Genomic DNA, 12,475 nt, shown 5'->3' on the forward strand with positions numbered 1-12,475 from the left:
TGCAAGGAAGTGGATTTGGTGACTGAGGTGTTTGTAGGTTTGCAGTCTGGTGGGTGCAAGGGTGGTGAGGCTTGAAGCTGAAATCATCACCTCCGTAATTAGTTTTTATCACTAATGATAATGGCGGTTGCTGTCTTCTAAGCTTTGTGCAGCAAAGGAAGCAGAACAAAGGGAGGCAGTGGCAGACTTCCAGCACTGAACAGAAAACTGATCTGCCCTGGCTGCTGCAGCCACACCGAGGCTTCCACGCAGACATCAGCACATGCCTGTGGGCTCCTTCTGAAATGTTGTGTGCTTTGCTATGTTTTCTAAACTTAGATCTGTCTCAGACAAGCCAAGAGAGAGGTTACTTAGGAAAGGGCTGAAAAAACTACACATGTAATTTGTCTCATTCCCACACAGTAATTGGGCATTCCTCAGGATTTATTTGGGTTCCCCCCAAATGGCATTCAAATGGTATAGGCTATAACGATTATCTGGGCGGAACCAGTTTATTGTATAACTCTTTTTCATAACACAAATCATTTTTTTCAAGAAAACCTCCCTGAAAACCCCCAGTTTGCACCCACCTGCCCCCTTTAAAAATAAAAATAAGTCAAACCTGCCCCTTCCCTCTCAAACACACACAGATTGCACACTAAGCCAAATCTAGCTTAGGAAAAACTGAAGATTTGGATTCTTTTCTCAGACCCCAGCCTTTTCAAACATATTGGATAATATTTCTTAAAGAATCAAGCACAAAAAGCTTTAAAACCTTTTTTTTTTGAAAGGGCTGCAGCGCACAGGAATGTGTGATTCATTGACTTCCAGTGAACCATAGGCTTATGAAGTTATTTCTGAAGGTAAGATGAGAAAGTTTGGAACGTAACAGACAGAAAATTCTTGTGCTCAGTTAGAACACAACACTGTTCAAATATCCCAATATGACGTGACATAATGATGGAAAATAGGCAGACATGGTGTGGCAAGTAGCAAAACAGTGGGGAACAACAGCCCTCTTTTAGGGGCTCACCCTTCTTGTGTGACAGGCATGGACAGGAACACCCAAACCTGAAGGCTAAAAATGCTCCTCCAGCCTCTTGTTTGCTCTGAGCTCCTGAAACCAGCAGGGCAGTGCAAGAACCACGCGTGCACCACTTTTTCATCTCTCAACCAATATAGGCCTGGCACCATTGTGACGATCCTTTTTTCCTGCGCAGCAAGAAGTCTTTCAGAGCACACGTAAAGCATTGCACATACAGCATGTCTGCCAGGGTTACAGGAGTGTTCACAGAAAGTCTGAGGACAGTGTTTTGCTATGAATATCAACACCGAGAGGCTAGGAACCAGAAAACATACGTGGAACCCATGCATTTCACATCAGTTTCCAAAAAGTTCAAGCTTTTTGCCACCCCCACCCTCCCACCCCCATTTCCTAAAAATAACCTCCTCTTTTCAATAGGAAAGGCTTCTCAAAAAGAAAATACAGATGACTAACAGGTGACAGGTGGGTATCACCAAGACAGCTGGTAGCAAAAACTACTCACAGAAGATCAGCAGTAAGTGTTGCTTCTCAGCAACAAGAAATAAATCCCACTATTAAAGTACTTGGTGTAGCACTCTGAAGAAAGCTTGTTTAAGTTTCAGTGCAAACACCAATAAATCCTCAGACCAGCTGCAAATTGCACAATGTTATTACAAAAAAACACAGAAACACAAAATTTACTTTTTTTCACAAAGTAGATCTAGATCTTAAAGCATTAAACAAGATATTTAATTTACAAAATATTGCATTTTTAGCAAATGTATTTGTAATCAGGTAATTTTTATCATTATGCTGAGGGTTTACTAGTGGATTACATTACTCATGGAACAAACTGAAGTTGACACACTACAAATGAAAGACGTAATTTTAAAACCAGGAATATTCCCTCCTTCCCAAACTTCCTACATTCTGCAAGAAAAATCAATACTCTTATTTTGTTCCTTATGAGAGTACAATCCTAATGGGCTGCTCGGGAGCTTTCTTTTCCCTCAAATCCACAAGTTCCTGTGTCTAGAGAAACACGGTGAAAGATTTCAGTCATGTCAGCCTATTTTATTCTGCTGTACGAGAACTTACAGATGTCAGATGCTTAGAGCCAGCGAAGCAGCTTCCTCCACGTTCCCTCACAAAGAATACAGTCACTTCCTTCTACATCCAAAAGAAACAGATGGCAAACATCTTGCTCACTTGAATACAAGGGGGTCAGTGTTTGATATCCGACTAGACAATTGATCATCTATACAGGATCTGAGAAAGATTTTGCTCTTTTCCACCACCTTCAGACATGAAGTGGGTGGACAGTTTGCAGAGCTTTGCCAGTGTTTTGTTTTTAGAAACACTGGAGTGCATTCAGTGATGGCATCCACCATGCACAGAAGAACATACAACAGCTCTTCAAACCGTTCTGGTGGAAGGGATACAAGACTGTCAAGGTTTTTGACTTGAAGCACGAGTAAGCCTCCAAAATTTTAGACTCAGTCCTATGCTTGGATGGGTATGTACAGTTTGGAGAAATGATAGCGTCCTGACACTGAACATGGTCACTTCTATGTAGGCATCATCCCTGAAAAAGCCAATTGCTGCACACGCAGTCTAGTGAAGCTGTTTGTTTCATTACTGGCAGATTTTATTTATTTTTTTTTTTCAAACAACATCAAATTCATGTTAACCTTCTACAATTTTTAAGGCTATATTTATTGCATTGATCACACGTTCACAATTATATTGTAATAAATGCCACTGAAAGGAAAGGCAGACACAGAAAGACTCATTAGGTATCTTAAGGTAATCTCCAAATGGATAAAACACAGCTTTTTTTTTTTTTTTTTTTTTTCTGTTGCACAGACCTCACAGTGCATACTAGATGTTTTCTCTGCTACAGTCCTTTCACTAGAAGCTCACGGGGCTTGCCACAATTTAATATTTCTTTCCTATCACGTTGCTAATCACCCTTTCCCCAATAGCTCTGAACTATGACGTGACAGATGGGTTTGTAACTCTTTAAATTCACTTTTTTTTTTTAAATTTTGTTTGTTTTAAGCATGCAAGATCAGTATGATCAATAACAGAAATTATTCACTTAGAGAAATTAGAAGTATATCCTAAAAACAGTTATAACCATGTCAAAAAAAGGCAAAGACAACAACATTATTTAAACCTATTTTTCTGTGGGACTTCAAATAAATATTTTTACAAATTCTCTCATCTGCAGACCTTTGTTTCACCTCCCCTGCAAGGAGAAAAAGAAACCTGTGGAAATTTTAGGCGTTCAGACCACTGTGTAGAGCATATATATTTGCTTTCTTACCTTTTACAATCCCATGATCACCTCCTCCTAGTGCTAAAAGTCACATTGAAAAAAGTCACTGCCTCACAAGCTTCTAGTAATTCATTTTCTCATAAGCAATTTATTAACGAATTACATAGTTTTGAAATTATGACTTGCAAAAGCATGTTTAAAAAGTCTGTCACTTCACAAAGACTTTTAAAATTTGCAATACTGAACATGGATGCCTTAATACTAAAGTCACTAGATTTCTCATTAATGGTAACACGTTCAGAATCATTAATTGCTTAGCCTCAAGGACAGCATTAAGTTGTGTTTATACAGACAGGTAAAGCTTTATTAAGTGATTGTGACAGTTTTCAAAATTGAGAAGCAGTTGGCAATACCTATTTTGTCACTCTTACTAAATCAGTCTCAGAGCAAGTACCTCAAGAAGTAGATTATATTGTTTTTTAAGCAAAATAAATGTAGCATGATAAAACTTATCTATTTTACACCTTCCAATCACATTCTGAGGAGTCTCAGCATTCTGACAAGAATATGATATGAAGTTAAAGCACAGATACGAAACTGACAGAAAAGCACAGAAACCCAAATCATATTTATTACAAATTAATCTCCTTATCCCCGTCTCATAGAGCAGGTATGTTTAGGTAGTTCATTACAATGTGCATTAAGGAGAAACATTCAGATTTTGCACACTGTTATGGTTACTATGGATCTTATTTCAGGATTTTTGATAAGTGATCCATCCTAGAGCAATTTAACAGAAGTGATGAGAATTACCAAGATATATATTCCTCCATAATGGAATTTCCAAGCTAGTGAGGCTTAAATTTATTCAATTTTCCTTACTAAGAGTGTTCTGTATCTTTTAACACAGTTGGGACTTCAAAAAATGTGTAATTTTTTAAAATCATGACAGGTCAGCAAGTTTAGACTCAAACTCGCATTGCAACTAAAACACAGAATTGTGCTGGCTGCTTGGGACCCTGAAGACACAACTCCACCCCTGCTCCAGTTAGCTTCCACGTAGCTGAGACATACTGCAAATGTAATTCACAGTTCTAATAATCACAGTTTGTTCAGCTCTGCATAGAAAAGCCCAGTAAGGAATCTTTAATATGTGGTGAAGAAATAATGTCTTCTCTTGTTCTTCATGAAGCATATGAGAGTTGGACCATGATCCAAAGACCACTTCATAAAGCAGCTCCCTCTATAGGTAGGGCACCATTCTGTGCTGAGTCCCCAGAAACAGAGGAGAGAAACAAATACAGATCATTCCGTGGTGTATCCAGAGAAAATCTGGACAATTACTAAGAGTAGATTCAGTGACTGACCCCATAACTCAACTACTGGATGCAAAGGGCAAAAAGGTGTGTAGGGGGAAGTAGGTACCCATACACGCCATATTTTCAAGGATAAAGTTTTAGGTTTTTCTCTTGATCTATGTCTTTGGTCCCAGTGACTAGAGTGCTAAATGCTGGAGCAGCAGAACTATGAGAGTTGCACAGCACCTTAGCCCTTTCAGAAATTTCAGCTTTGACGCCAAGGTTTCTAGAACTCAGCAATACGGATTCACAGTGTACCAAATACGACTTTCAGTCCAATTTTTCAAATATATTTGTGCAGGTGAAGAGGGGAAAATGAATTGCACTTTAAATACATTAACAAATCTTTAAGGTCTCTAGGTAAGACATTACCACACATTTTTCCATCAAAACAAGAAACCACAGCAAAACCCCAGAAGATAACATGAACCTCTACTGCATCTAAGGACTTCACAAAGTGCTGCTACAGCAAACTAAATCTAGGATTCAACTGTGGAAATAATAAAAACAGAAGCCACAACATAAGACTGCACCGTGTATCCAGCTGTTGCACCAAACTTCATGCTACTCTCACCTCCCCCCAACAGCAAACATATTCATTGCCAATTTAATGAAGCTTGCATAGCTGTTCAGATTACTTAAGTTACTCACAGGACAAGTCCATACAAATAATACTAGTATTTGCTAATGACAGTTACACTATTTGATGTTTTGGATGCTTACGTAAACAACTTCACGAACATTTCTTGCATACCACTTTTCCAAAACACTTGAATTACACTATATTGTCAAAGAATCAGCTATACAAGAGAGCAAATTGAGCATCCCTGTTTGTATTTATGTATTTCACAGAACTTTGTTTCAAAAGAAATAGCTAGGAGTACTGAAAAAGAACAAGCTGTGAAATCACAAATGAAAAAACTGAGCACAAAGATAATGAGTGAGAATTGGAGCAAGGCATAAGAACTTCTATACTCTGGAATAGCCATTACAGCACAGTGCTAAAAAATCCTGCTCAGAAACACATTTTCAACTACAGTTTTCTGTGCTTTTCCAAAATCTGGTATGTTTTAATGGAAAAGTTATGTAAGAAGACTCAAGCAAAGCTCATCCCTTGGAAAGTGCATGAATATAAATGCATTTGCATATATGTGCACTTTAAACTGGATCACTGATGGCATGCGGACAAAAAGGACTTATGAATTCTTTTGAACACGTTTAAAGATGAACAGCCTTTAAAAACGAAAACCTCTAAAAAGATGTTGCAGAACAGCATTTAGGTCACTCCTGAGAAAAACTGTACTTCTCAAAGAAGGAGTAAACACCATTCAACAATATTGATGTAAAACACCGAAACGCAAATTTCATTATCTGAACTAAAAAATAGTCCTGTTATGGTTGGGGGGACAGAGATGAAAATCAAATGACTAATTAGCAATTACCTTGAAAATTGAAAGCCTAAACCATTATTTTAGCTAGGAGAGAAAACTGCATGTGGAATTACTTACATGCCTTGATAAACTGGAAAGGAACTGAAGAGGAAATATCTTTGTCAGCTGGGAGTAATGGGAGACTAAGTACTGCAGCTCATTTATGGACAGAAGTCCCAGCTCAATCTTCCAAACCTCTGTCCTCGTTCCTCGCTTCAGTTATGACACTGAGCGTGCAACTAGTAATTTGGTTGTTGAACTGCTTATATATATTTTTATGATTCCACTGAACAAACTGCTGTGCAAACTTAATCTCTCTTTTCTGTTTCATCCAGAAATCTACCTCTCTGCTGCCTGCATTTCCAAATGTTTACCTTGTTGGCCACAATTCAATGTTTGTTTGTTTTTTTTTCCCCAGATTTTTTTTTTTTTTTTAAACTTTAACCACATATGCTTAGCCTTCCAGAAATTAATCCCTACTTTATCACTGGACTCTGTCTCACTAAAGAAAGCACAAGAACTATCAATACCAGCAATACTTTAAAAACTCTGTTATAAACAGAAACAGCAAGATTGTGCCTATTCAGAAAAGCATGATTGCCACAGAAGCCAAATGAAAATATTTTTCTTACTTTATTGTCCTTCTGAAGGACAGTATCACTGAAACTGCCACTATAAGATTTCTTTTTTTTCCAAGCAGCAAAACCTTGCCATGCTGCCACTGAAACCTGAATGATTTCAGCATCCTACTAACACCGTTTAGTAGGTATTAACCGTTCAAATGTTACTGGCATCAAACCGGTAGGAGACGATGTATTTTGTAGTCTTTTCATTTGTAATACATATACACAACCAAACAATTGTACACAGTAAGTAGCCAGAAGAAAAAATAAGATTAGAAAGCAACTTTAAAGTAAAACACATTATTCAACCTCTGGATTTCCTTCTGTAGAATTTCACAAGCTACCACAATGCCCTCTGCATTGTGATAAAAAATTGGGAAAAAAAATAATAAAGGAGTGCAAAGTAATAAGCCGAATGCTATATATATATTTTTTTAAGCCAAAGCAATGCTGGAGCTAAAATTGGTGTAACAAAAAAAGGTAGTTGCTTGTAAACAATGGGGAAGCCGATTCTTCTCCCATAATGTTACTTAGCATTTATGATATCTTTTAATAAATAATGCAGAAGTACCCACTGACATTAAGTAAAGTTTATAAGTACTCCTATGGGATTATCATCATTTCATCTTGCAGATGGATAGATAAAGACAGAGACGATACATGGCCTCCCAATGTCACTGAAAGAATTAATTGGCAGCTGTAGTAAAAACGAGGAGTTTTGAGTTCCACCTTCCTGTTTAATGATTTCTCTGAACTGAAAATACTCTCTAGCGTTCAGTCAGGCCATTAAAATGAAGATATTTTCTCAACATATTTTTATGGCAAGCTTAGCTGGTTCCTCTAAAATTTACATTACTACAGAACCAGTAAACTTCTCAAACAGATCTCACAACTATTTGGTTAGCCAATAGCTAAGCAGAAGTTTCAAAGCAGTTAGAAGAGAAGAAAGATGGAATTACATACAGGACAGAATGCCAGCCTCCATGAATTCTCTAGCCCCATTCCTCATGTTGTGACTGTGAGCATAGCTAGCATCAACAAAGGAGGATGGATGGCACCCCTACCCTCACAGGCCTGCTTTTCCTGTAGTAAAGCTGTGAATCACTGAATTTGTGCATATTTGTGGACTCGTCATGGATTCCAATGAAGATTTACTCTCCCTACTATACTACTGGTTTCTTTTTCTGCTCTCACTGGTACTTTGTCTTTCAAATGGTCCTAGCTGGCCATCTGAGCTTTATGAAACCTTTTGACATTGAGGGCATATCGTACTATTTCTTGCTGTTGCTCTGATGAACTGGAGCAAGTTCTTTGCCAAATGGTACTCTTACTTTTCATTTAAGAAATTTATACCCAAGGAGTTTCTCCTTCAACTGCCTGGAATAAAAGGAGAAATGATTCACTGCCACACCTCGAACTCTGCTCAGCTATCTCATTACAGCTCTCTCACTAGGAAGTAATCCTACATTTACCATACAATTTTCATCAGCTGTCTGTTACTGTCTGCATTCAGTACAGTGAAGCTTCGGGTTAGTTGTCATTTTTTTGGTATTGCATGACACTAAGGTGAGATCTTGTCTTCAAATAATTTGCCACTGTCTTATTTAAAATGTCCGCAGCCTTAAAACCTTTCAAGACTGGTCTAACTGCCTAGTACAAATTCCGGTCTCCAGCATTACATAGCTTCCTCTCAAAAGGATGGTATTTGCTTTTCAGGGTTTTTCCTTTTTTCCTTTTTTTTTTTTCTTTCCTGATAAAGAAAATAAAAATTGAACAAATTTACAAACAATAAAATAAACAAAGCTTTCCTATGCTTCTTCCCTAGTTTGCTTTGCATCAGATAATCATTTTTGCCCTGAACTTTAATACAAGTATCACCCTAAACTATATCCCCAAACTCTCATTTACTAGTTGTTTTGTCTGTCTGGTTTTGTGTTCTGGCACTGTGTCCCTATCTCTAGCACACAACAAATTCATTCACATGAAACCAAATCTTTCCTTTGCTTAGGGTGAAGAACAACCTTGTTCATGACATTTACATCTATTGATTTGCCTGCTTTGTGACTATTCCACTACAATATGTTGATCAAAATTATTTAAACTGACAGTTCACTGCATTAGAAAAATCTGTGCTTTACACCCAAAGTCAAAATGATGTTTTGTTTTTATTTATTTTACCCACACAAAGGACCATTCCTTAATACCTCTTTTTGCCTTTGAATCACAGAATGGTTTGGGTTGGAAGGGACGTTAAAGCCCACCCAGTTCCACCCCCTGCCATGGGCAGGGACACCTCCCACCAGCCCAGGCTGCTCCAAGCCCCTACCAGCCTGGCCTCGGGCACTGCCAGGGATGGGGCAGCCAAAGCTGCTCTGGGCAGCCTGGGCCAGTGCCTCACCACCCCAAGTAAAGAATTTCTTCCTTATATCTGATCTAAACCTACCCTCTTTAAGTTTAAAACTATTACCACTTGTCCTGTCAGCTACACTCCCTGACAAAGAGTCCCTCCCCAGCTTTCCTGTAGGCCGCATTTAGGCCACTATAATGTCTTCCTTGGAGCCTTCTCTTCTCCAGGCTGAACAACCCCAACTCCCTCAGCCTGTCTTCATAGGAGAGATGCTCCAGCCCCATGATCATCCTCATGGCCCTCCTCTGGACCTTCTCTAATAGGGCCGTGCCCTTGTTTTGTCCAGGGCCCTAGAGCAGTATCCAGTACTCCAGGTGGGGTCTAACAAGACCAAAGAGCCTCATCTCTATAGTACCACTTGCACATCGGTACTCCCAAACTCAAAAATTCAGTAACCAGATGGTATAGAAATTCATCACTGATACATGGAAAGCTGCTAGCAGACACTGGTAATTACGAGGAGGGGAAATAGCAAGTTAATTTTGAGAACTTTTGTTATTCAGTAGATTTCTAGCTATCACACAGCTGTGCATTTTCCTCTTAGGACAAGTTAACAGGCTGCACTCCTGCTGTTGAAAAGATACCTATGAGCAGCATCAAAATTTGAGCATAAATTATCACCGCAAAGGCCAAGAACATGCTTCAAATGTTGTGATATCCACCACTAAACTCTATGCTGGATTTTAGTGCAGTCCAAGCAGTCTAACAACTCAGTTTTGTGATATTTTCAAGTCAAAGTCAGTTTCATCAGTTTAGAATCTGGGGTATAACTCCTCAAATCAAAGAAATAATATATATATATTTATAGATGAATTTCATATATGGATATAGATACATAAACTTGCTGTTAAATTTGTCTTTTAAGTTATGTGACCAAGTTGAAACACTAACCAATTACTACTTTCGCTCAAGGGTAAAATGCAGTGTTTTATCTCGTTTTTGTCATGATAACAAATATATGCATAATTAATACTGCTTATCTCATGAACAGAGATTCACTAAACTGCAATAACACCTCAATCATTTGTCTAAGCTGTATGACTTTTACAAGCACAATGGAATTCATATGTCTTGGCTACCAGCTTATCTTAAATATCCACACAGCCGCCATTGTCATAGTATTTGACACCTCTTTTAATCACGTAGTAACAATCCACTAACTTTATACTTCAGAGCTGCATTTTTTAAATGGCCGAGTAAAGACTGATGCTCTGGAGAACTCATTTCTCCTGCCATTTAGCTGTAAAGGTTCAAACACAGTGGGAAAAAGGCATTTAAACAGGTATATAAAAAATATACATAATTGAGTGGTAGGAACAATATTCCTGGAAATATGCTCTGTGCTTTGAGAGGGCACGTTGATAACAGCAACATGGAGCATGCCCATGTGCAGAGCACCCACATCAAACCATCACAGAAGTGTAGAAGCATATGCAAACAAACACTAGTTTTAATTTTGAACAACATGGTGGGGGGGAGGAATAAAACAAAATCATAAGACTGGCAGTTTTAGATTAACACCATTTATCAGAAGTCTATTGAAATACAGTGTGAATGACAAGTCACAAAATATACAGCATCTTCCTAATAAAAAATTGCAAAGCACTGAGCCGTGTCATTTATTCACAGGTAGAAGAGGACTCTTCCTAGATGTTCATAATACAGCACCCAGCTCCCATGCGCTGCCCGCTAAAAGCGGGGGGGCAGTCAACCAGATACACTTTTTATAACACTTACATATTAATAGCCCAGTATGGCAAAGTAAACACATTATAACAAAACACTAAGAGTCAAGTTCACAGCAATAAGTCTGCAAGAAGGATTCAATTCACCCAGGAAAATGAAACTTTCTTGAAAAGGAAGGAGATGAAAGCAGCATGTAGAAGAGGGACTGAGAAAAGCCCTGCTTGCTGCTACTGGAGATGAAAGTTAAAAAATGAATTTTAAAAAGTGGTATGTTAATCTCCATTTTCTGATTGTAAACGTTTCTTTAAGGATAGTTATATTTGAGGTGCTAAAAACTTCGTAGAGAGCCTTTAACCATTTCTCAAAAAAAACAAAAAACAAAAAACAAAAAAAACCTGTTAAAACCAGTAATATTTCATAGCTGAGCTTTGATTTTCTCTTATTTTACATCACTGAAACATGACCTATATGGCTATCAAGGACTGACTTTCTTTCATTCCTTTTTTTTTTTTTTTAAATAGACCAAAATGTAAGTGTTCCTGTCAAAGTGGATTATGTTTAAAATCTAGAAAGACTTAATTACATTCATTCAGATTTTTCCTCTCCATCTGGAATTCCAGTCACTTAAAAATCTAAAACAGAGCTGTTAAGCACTATACGTGTCTAGTGAGCTAATTAAGTTTTTATTTTTTAATGGCTAATCACGTACCAAGTTTTTGAGCTGTACAGATTTACATAAACCCCCTCAAAATACGACGACCCAGGCTGTCATTTACAGCCTAGATGATATCTAGGTGAAGCAACACCCTAACCTTGCCTCATATTATGTTTCAGACATTCGTAAGTCTAGTTGGTGTTTGTACTTCCATTCCAGGAACAAGTGAAAAAGTTATTAAAATGAGGAAAGTAGGATACAGAACCATGGAAATGCCAGTTATAATGCACATAAGACATTGATTACACTTTGGGCAGCTCCAGCCTTCCCACCTCCGTGGTATAGCACAATTAAAGGTGAGGATGAAAAGGAAGAAACTTATTACAAGTAATCCAAACAAGGAGAAAAAAAGAGCATTTCTATAGTTCAAGTGACTGTAAAAGGCCAGCATCAAGCAGCCTGCTAAATTAGATTACATGATAAACAAGCCTGTAAATCTTCCAACTCTGGAATTGAATTCCAGGCAGTGATTTATAAACATAAAAAACATATATAAACAAAGAACAAATAAATAGAAAATGAATTACAATACAGTACCTTGATTCTTAACAAGAACACTACACGTTTGCATGCTATATACATAACCACAGAGATGTCAAATGTAATTCCTTCCCTATCTGAGGAGTGAACCAAATACAAACACAATTGCTCTTTTCACTGTGAGTGGATATAAGCAATACAAAAGCTTTCATATTAAGAATTATATATTTAGGGAGAGAGATCTTAAAGTGATTTATAAAAGAAAATAGGAAGCAGCAACAGATGGCATATGGAAGTTTCGAGGAAAGTCTTCTTCAATTTCACGTATCACGTAACAGGTTTCAGATAAAAAAATGAAATTACCTAACAAGTAAGTGTAAAGCCACTGGGCTGTTTACCACAGATGGACTGACTGGTTTGTAATTTAAGACTTTACCATGATTCAAAAGTACTGAAATTTGGTGATCAGGATTGTTTTGTTTTTCAAAAAAT

At 37.7% G+C, this 12,475-nt stretch overlaps 1 protein-coding gene across 8 annotated transcripts in view; it reads right to left on the minus strand.

Moving 5' to 3' along the window:
- GULP1 (GULP PTB domain containing engulfment adaptor 1) overlaps positions 1-12,475 on the minus strand; it is a 152,295-nt gene that overhangs the window by 78,552 nt on the left and 61,268 nt on the right. The window contains exon 1 of one of the 8 annotated variants that reach the window (XM_050711484.1): positions 7,659-7,679. The exons of the other annotated variants lie outside the window; for them this stretch is intronic. The gene's annotated coding sequence lies outside the window, so the exon portion shown is untranslated. Of the gene's footprint in view, positions 1-7,658; positions 7,680-12,475 lie in introns of those variants that run through there. 8 annotated transcript variants of the gene reach the window in all.

The sequence above is a fragment of the Cygnus atratus genome, chromosome 6 (genome assembly GCF_013377495.2).
Source record: "Cygnus atratus isolate AKBS03 ecotype Queensland, Australia chromosome 6, CAtr_DNAZoo_HiC_assembly, whole genome shotgun sequence".
Lineage (NCBI taxonomy): Eukaryota > Metazoa > Chordata > Aves > Anseriformes > Anatidae > Cygnus > Cygnus atratus.